Source organism: Scyliorhinus torazame, chromosome 1, assembly GCF_047496885.1.
Source record: "Scyliorhinus torazame isolate Kashiwa2021f chromosome 1, sScyTor2.1, whole genome shotgun sequence".
In the NCBI taxonomy this organism is placed as follows: domain Eukaryota; kingdom Metazoa; phylum Chordata; class Chondrichthyes; order Carcharhiniformes; family Scyliorhinidae; genus Scyliorhinus; species Scyliorhinus torazame.
Window position 1 is genome coordinate 72,537,216 of NC_092707.1, and position 7,529 is coordinate 72,544,744.

The 7,529-nt window shown below is 50.0% G+C and overlaps 1 long non-coding RNA gene across 1 annotated transcript; it reads left to right on the top strand.

The window, feature by feature from the left end:
* The first annotated feature begins 318 nt into the window (after positions 1 to 318).
* Positions 319 to 832, top strand: LOC140429520 (uncharacterized). Its single transcript, XR_011949111.1, has 2 exons — positions 319 to 395; positions 585 to 832. It is a non-coding gene; the product is annotated as an uncharacterized lncRNA (long non-coding RNA).
* Positions 833 to 7,529: the final 6,697 nt, after the last annotated feature.

Consider the following 7,529-nt stretch of genomic DNA (forward strand, 5'->3'; position numbering starts at 1 on the left):
CCTTGACAATGGCAGAAGGCACAGATAATAGTATCAGAAATAGTCTTAAGATCTTCTTGTAAAGGTGCTGCCGAGCACGGTGTAAATTAAAAGTGCCCATCCTCATGAAAATGTGAAATCCCAGAAAAACATACTTAGAAAGTCAGTCAAGAAGGTGATGAATCATTTCCATTTTGAATACGTCATGTGCAAAGGATCTAATGTTACTTTTTCAATGCAATTCACATGTGTCTGTAAAAACAAATGAACAACACCTGCTGTCACAAAGGCAATGCTCTTTTAACTATGCTTTCCCCATGTTACCTTCTGAATAGTGCATATTCATTTCATGACTGTTTTATCCTCAGGAAAATGCTTCAGCACAGAATAAGTCAATGCTTTGGACCTTTGACTTGGTGAGTAGAAACCAGCTTTAAATTTCCTATTACCCTGATGCTTTCTAAAAAACAAAATGTAATTTTTCTCTGGGTCAACATGTTCCTTGTCACCACTGAACAAAAATTGCCAAACGTTGGTAGCATGAGACTAATACTTTAAAAATCTATAAAATCCTCAGAGACCTTTTTTTCTGCTTCTTTCTTCAGGCTTACTCTTCAATGCTCCTTCCGAAATGGGCTCTGGCTCCTAACTGTCTGCTGAGGAGCTGGATTAGATCAGACACCCTGGTCACATCACATTCCCCTGTAACCCTCAACGGGGACAGATGATGATGTCTCCGCACCCCTTGACCTGGTTTGCTGAAAGTCAAAATTTGCAACACAAAGCAACTTAGTATTCAACCAAGGATGTCTGGCGTCAAAAATCCAAATATAAAATGATCTCATTCATAAAACATTTGCTTCCTATCTAGTATTATCACTCCCGCACCAGAATTATGTACCACAAAATACTACAAATATACAAAACACATTCATCTATTGCACCCCTAACAAGAAGAGCAAAAGATTTGTTAATTTTAAACTTGTATTTCCAGCATATATTTAAAATTATATTAAAAATTATATTTATTATATAATTGTATTTAAGATTAAAAATTTAATTTTAAATTATATTGTTGCACACTAGTGTAAACATATTTCCAGCTTCTCTTTCTAAAATAAATAGTCTCCATGATTTTTCCTTTGTTAAAATTATCAGAATGAAATGAAATTAATTCACACCAATTTAAAAGGAGAATAAAGCTGGTCTGAATCCAACTATTGCTATTTGTAAACAAATCATACACACACACCAAGATCATTAAAATGTTTCCAAATGGTATCAAAAACAAAGTAAATTTAATTTCCATAATTGTAATTGGAAGCCGTTTGAATGATACAAATAATTCAACTGGTGACTCAACGTACAGGGCAGGATTCTCCGCTTCCCGCCGCTAAGATCAGGAACACCCAATCGAGTGGAGAATCCCGCGTTGGCCCAAAAGTGGGATGAGTGCCGGGCAGCTGGCATATCCCCAGACTCCGGTTCGCAATCCCCACCCCCCACCCCCCTTTCCCTTTCATCCCACGCCAGTGGGGACATGCAGACAGCTGATGTGCATTTATTTGAATGCAAGTAATGGGTTGGAAGCTTAAATCTCCACGTCACCTTCCTGTTATGCTCCAACAGCACCCCCCCCCCCAGCAGGAACTCCTCCGGGTGGGGCTTTGGTACAAGTATTGACAACCACAGACCTAACGTACTGGACCATAGTGGAGGTCAAGCCCATCGCTCATGTGTCCCTCTGCCAACGCCAGACTGCAGAGGGAGGATCCCCCAAAGGTCCTAGGTGTTGGGTTGGCTCGGGCTGTGGGTATGGGGTTGACCCTGGGACCATCCTCAGGATGGAGGCCATCAGGGTCTGGATTCTCTATTTGGGAGACAAATTGGGCGGGATTCTCCACCCCCACGCCGAAGTGGCCGCGCCGTTGTGAATGCCATCGAGGTTCACGATGGCGCGGAACGGCCCCGGTCCCGACCGATTCAGGCCCTGACAATGGGCCAGTATCAGGGCCGCATCATCTACCCGCGCCAGGCCTTGTCGCCCACGTAAAAGCAGCTCCGAATAGATGACGCGGCCTGCGCCGCATAACGGACGACATCCACGCATGCGCGGGTTGGCCGGCGCCAACCCACGCATGCGTGGTTGCCGTCCTGTCCAAATCCGCCCCGCAAGAAGATGGAGGACGGATCTTGCGGGACCGCGGAAGGAAGGAGGTCCTCCTTCAGAGAGGACGGCCCGACGATCGGTGGGCACCGATCGCGGGCCACCCCACATTCAAGGTGAAGCCCGGTGCAGGATCCTCCCTCGCCCCCCCACAGGCTGCCCCCCCAGCGTTCATGCACCGCCCACGAATGTAGCGACCAGGTGTGGACGACGCTGGGGGGAACCTGCCGTTTTGGCCTGGCCGCTCGGCCCATCCGGGCCTCAGAATAGCGGGGGTGCCGGAGAATCGCCATTTTGGGTGTCTCCGGCGATTCTCCGGCCTGCAGCCCGCGAAACTCGACCGGCCTGTTCCCGCCGCTTGGGAAAATCGCGGGAGGGTGTCGAACCGGAGTCCCCAGAAATTTCGGCAGCCCAGGTGATTCTCCCAACTGGCGTGGGAGTGGAGAATCGCGCCCTAAGTCCCCACGCCGGTGTCAAATGGTGATGTTTTACGCCAGGAAAAATGATGCAAAATGGCCGCTGATTTGCCATTTTGCAGGGGACTAACAGGGTTGCAGCATTGAGCTCTCAGCTACAGCTGCCAATATGGCCCGGAGCATTGCCAGGTCCATGGGCGTGCGTGCACATGGCGGCAGCCTGCAACATGTCCCACACCGTCCTGAATTTGGCTGGACGGGGACGGAGCATCGTGTGGCGGGCCTCAGAAAATGGCATGAGGCTGTGGATACATGGCACAGCATACTCCAAGAATACCCCCCCTCCCCCCCCCCCCCCGGATTTTGCCGTCATCAGGGATTGTCTGCCTCCTCGCCGAATGCAATTTTGGTGTCAGGGGGTGGAGAATCCAGCCCAGGTCTGGGCTGTCCCTTCCAGACCTGGGCAACCTGAAAGTCACTCTTGGCATGGTGATTTCATGCAGCCCTCTGTTCAAATTCATCATCCTGATCTGACCTGTTTAAACTCACTCTGAACTCCTCTGCCTGTCAGCTGATGAGCGGATCAGACAGTTAATTGAAGATGCAAGCTAAGAAGACGTTCCCTTTCCTCACTTATGCTCCCTCAGCCCCATGCTAATCAAACTGTTGCTTTTTAAAGTGTCTGAATCTTCCTACAGAGCCCAGAATACTTGCAAAGCCTTGAAAATCCACTGAGATGCTCTGAACTGCTGAGGATTCATTCAATTTCACAGTGCAGTACCTTGCAGTAGCTTTTGATTTACAGCTTAATGGTTTAAACACTACAGGCTGGAGGTTTGTTTATTTATCTTTCCCTTCACGCTTGAATGCACCGACCCTCTTAAAGAGCACCCTACTTAGGTCCATACCTCACACTATCCCCATAACCCCACCGAGGGCCAATTTACCTTAGTCAATGCACCTAACCCGGACATCTTTGGACTGTGGGTAGAAACCAGAGCATCCGGAGGAAATCCACGAAATTGGAACTCCCATCCTGGTGAAGGGTCCCAGGTCAAGACCTTACCCTTAGCCCAAGCGCACCCAAAACCCAGGACCCTTGGGGGATCCTCCCTCTGCAGCCTGGCAGTGCAGAGGGGAATATCTCTCTTGGCCCCCCTCGTGGTCCGTCGTGCCAGGTCTGCGCTTGGCAATAGTTACATCAAAGCCAGCCCGGTGAAGTTCCCGCTGTGGGAGTCAGAACATAACCGAGGGGTGGGGGTGGGATGAGGGTGGGTGGGGTTGGAGATTTGGGCTACTATTGTCACAAATAGGCTTATATTGTCACAAGTAGGCTTGTATTAACACTGTAATGAAGTTACTGTGAAAAGCCCAGGGAGCATATTCCAGCGCCTGTTCGGGTACACAGAGGGAGAATTCAGAATGTCCAAATTACCAAACAGCACATCTTTCAGGACTTGTGGGAGGAAACTGGGGCCCCCAGAGGAAACCCACGCAGACACGGAGAAAATGTGCAGACTCCACACACAGAAATTGACCCAAGCGGGAATCAAACTTGGGACCCTGAAGCTCTGAAGCAGCACTGCTAACCACTGTGCTACGAGCTGCCCACAGCACATACAATAAAGGTTCCACAGCCAAAGGTTCTGACGACAAAGCACCTTTGAAAGGAGAGCTTCTCCCGATAGCTAACTGATCGTGTGCACCAACAATTAATCAGAGTTGGGCAAATACATTTAAGATGAGGAGAATGTTGTCATTTTAACATTTCTAGAATGGATCAAGTGAAACAGAGAAATACTACAGCATTTGTTGTAAAATGATTTGGCAATGGAAAGGGAGGAACTTTTAGCTTGCAAATTATACGTGTGAGTAGAAAGACCAAAAGATTGCGAAAGAAATAACGCACTGACCATATAATTATGGGAAGGATACATTGTGTTAACTGTAGCCTTTGCTAAATTTGTCATTTGGTACAGACAAAAGAAAACAATACCTGTTTCGCACCCAAGGCATCTAAGACATAGCCTGCTTTTTACTCCAAGCAGCGAAAGGGCAAGGCACGATGCCAAAATTTAATATAGCTATTGCATCTAATTTAAACAGCAGTAAATGGCATCAATCTGACCTTGAAGAATGAAACTCGCTGCAAATGAAAATGACAACAAATGTCTTGCCAAAGTCGCAGATATATTTTTAGTGACAGCGACACCTAAATCAGAACTCACACTAGAGAGGAATAATACCTGGAAACTGCTCTAAAGAATAGGTTTCCTCCTTGGAGAGTCAAATGTCCATTTTGAGACTCGTTATTGTGGAAATGCACAGAGCGGGCAAGTTAATCTGCAAACCAGACCCAGAACAAATTTAAGGGCGTGAGATGTTGCAGCAGATATGACAGGAGCTTTTCCCCCTCTAACTAACACGCCCACCTACTACTTTTCCATCAACATCCATGGGAATACATGAGGGGCCATGAATATAATAGTACTCACAGAAATACTGCCGGGATTGAAACCAGAATTAAATACGAATGCTGTATATTATTAGCCAGAAATAAATCAAAGAGGGAGGCACCTAGTTTGCTGTTTAAATATGTTTAAAAACAAATCTGGGTCAAAAGCAATGAGGCAGTTTTGCTTCATTAACAAAAAATTACCAGTCGCTAACCAGGATGCGAAATCTGATACAGAAACAATGATAAGGGCATAAAGCAACTGGTTTTCGAATCTCCCGTTTTCAGACTAACTGCTCCAGCCTGCTGGAAAACTGGAGTGGTCCCTGCTGGCAAGAGGAGTGTCTCCAAGTGGGATTCCCCACCTATGGTATGCTAAAATATTCATATTGGGAAGCACGCTGGCCAGTCTGCCTTCACGAATTTTGGATCCCAGAGTCCACAGACAGGCACCCCATCTCTGCACAATTGAAATGATGATCACCCCCTCCCCCGGCTTACAAGGGGAGCACCTCCAACCCCTTAGCAAAGAGGGGCATCCTCCCCACGACCTCTAAAATAAAGGGTCACCCAACCCCCCCCCCCCCCCCCCCCCCCCCCCCCCCCCCACTGCCCACCCCCCATCCTGCCCTACAGGTGCTGCCCCTTAGCAGTGCCTGTCGTGTTGGATGTTCCGATACACAAACGAACCAACAAGGTTGTAGATGGGACAACTCTGTTTTATTATTCTGTACAATAACAACTATTAACTTCTGGCTGTGGTTCGTACTTCAGCAGCTAACCTGTGGACCCAGCCCTAGCACTATCTTAGTGAGGCACTCAGCACATGGTGTATGTCTGAGTGGCACGCTGTGAGCTCTGTGCTCTGAGCTATCTCCTGGTAGAATGAGCGGGAACTGTGGTGTTCCCTGTTTTATAGTGCGTGTGCTCTCACTGGTGATTGGCTGTGATGTTGTGTGTGTGTTGGTTGGTCCATCTACCTGTCCATCAGTGTGTGTGTGTGATTGCACCATGATATGTTAATATGGATATCATGACATCCCCCCTTGACTTCCGGTTGCGGCCATGCGGAGCTAACTCGCACATTTGCGGCTCCCGCAAAAATGGACTTTTGGGCTCTTTTCAGGGCCCCCAACGGCACTTTATCGACGTTTCCCAGTGTGGGAAGGAGATTACAACAGTTCCCCGATAGTATATGGCTTCTACTAGGAGCGGGGCAACTAAAAAGGTGGTGGTGGACCCGAAGAAGGTGCGAGGGAAGAAGAACAAAATGGCGGCGGGCGGAGATCAGGCAGCGTGGATGCAGTGGGCGCAGGAGCAACAGGAGGATATCCAGCACTGCTTCAGAGAGATTAAAGCAGACCTGCTAGAGCCGATGAAGGCTTCTATTGATAAGCTGCTGGAGACACAGACGGCCCAGGGGGTGGCGATCCGCGAGGCTCAACAAAAGATCTCCGACAATGAGGACGAGATCTGAGGCCTGGCGGTAAAGGTGGAGGCGCATGAGGCGCTCTACAAAAAATGGCAGGAGCGGTTCGAGGAGATGGAGAATCGGTCGAGGCGGAAGAATCTGCGGATTCTGGGCCTCCCGGAGGGGCTGGAGGGGCCAGATGTGGGGGCCTATGTGGTCACCATGTTGAACTCGCTGATGGGAGCAGGATCCTTCCAGGGGCCCCTGGAGCTGGAAGGGGCCCATAGAGTGCTGGCGAGGAGGCCCAAGGCTAACGAGCCTCCGCGGGCGGTGCTGGTGCAGTTCCATCGGTTCGTCGATCGGGAGTGTGTGCTCAGGTGAGCCAAGAAGGAGAGGAGCAGCAGGTGGGAGAACGCGGAGGTTCGAATATACCAGGACTGGAGTGCGGAGGTGGTGAAGAGGAGGGCCGGGTACAATCGAGCGAAGGCAGTGCTGCACAGGAAGGGAGTGAAGTTTGGCATGTTGCAGCCGGCACGACTGTGGGTAACCTACAATGACCGGCACCATTATTTTGAGTCTCCGGAGGAGGCGTGGGCCTTTGATCAGGCCGAGAAGTTGGACACAGATTGAGGGTCGGGATGGGCATTTGGGGACTGCGGTTGATATGTTTAAAAATATTTTGTTTTGTGAGGGGTGGGTGTTGGGGGGGGGGGGGAGGCCTTTGCTTTGCTCCTGGTTTCTTTTTCTCTGTGTTTTTCTCTTTCGGGTCGGTGGGGGTGGTTGGGGCGGGTTGGGCACTGTATTGGTTGGGTTGGTCGGGGGGGCTCTTGGAGGGGGGTAGGTAAACGGAACAGGGGTGGTGGCCGGCGGTGAGATGGGGCCCCGCGGGGAAGGGGGAGGCCCGAGTCGGGGATGAGGGGACTGGGCCTATAAAAGGAGCTGCGTCAGAGGGGGCGGGACTGGGTAGGTGGAAAGCGCGGGCTTTTTCCCGCGCTGAAGTCTGGACGGGGCGGGGCCGGGAAGCGAGGGTTGTTTCCCGCGCTTAGAATGGAAGGGGGAGGGGGAGAACCTATGGATGGGGAACGGGAGAGGAGGGTGTGT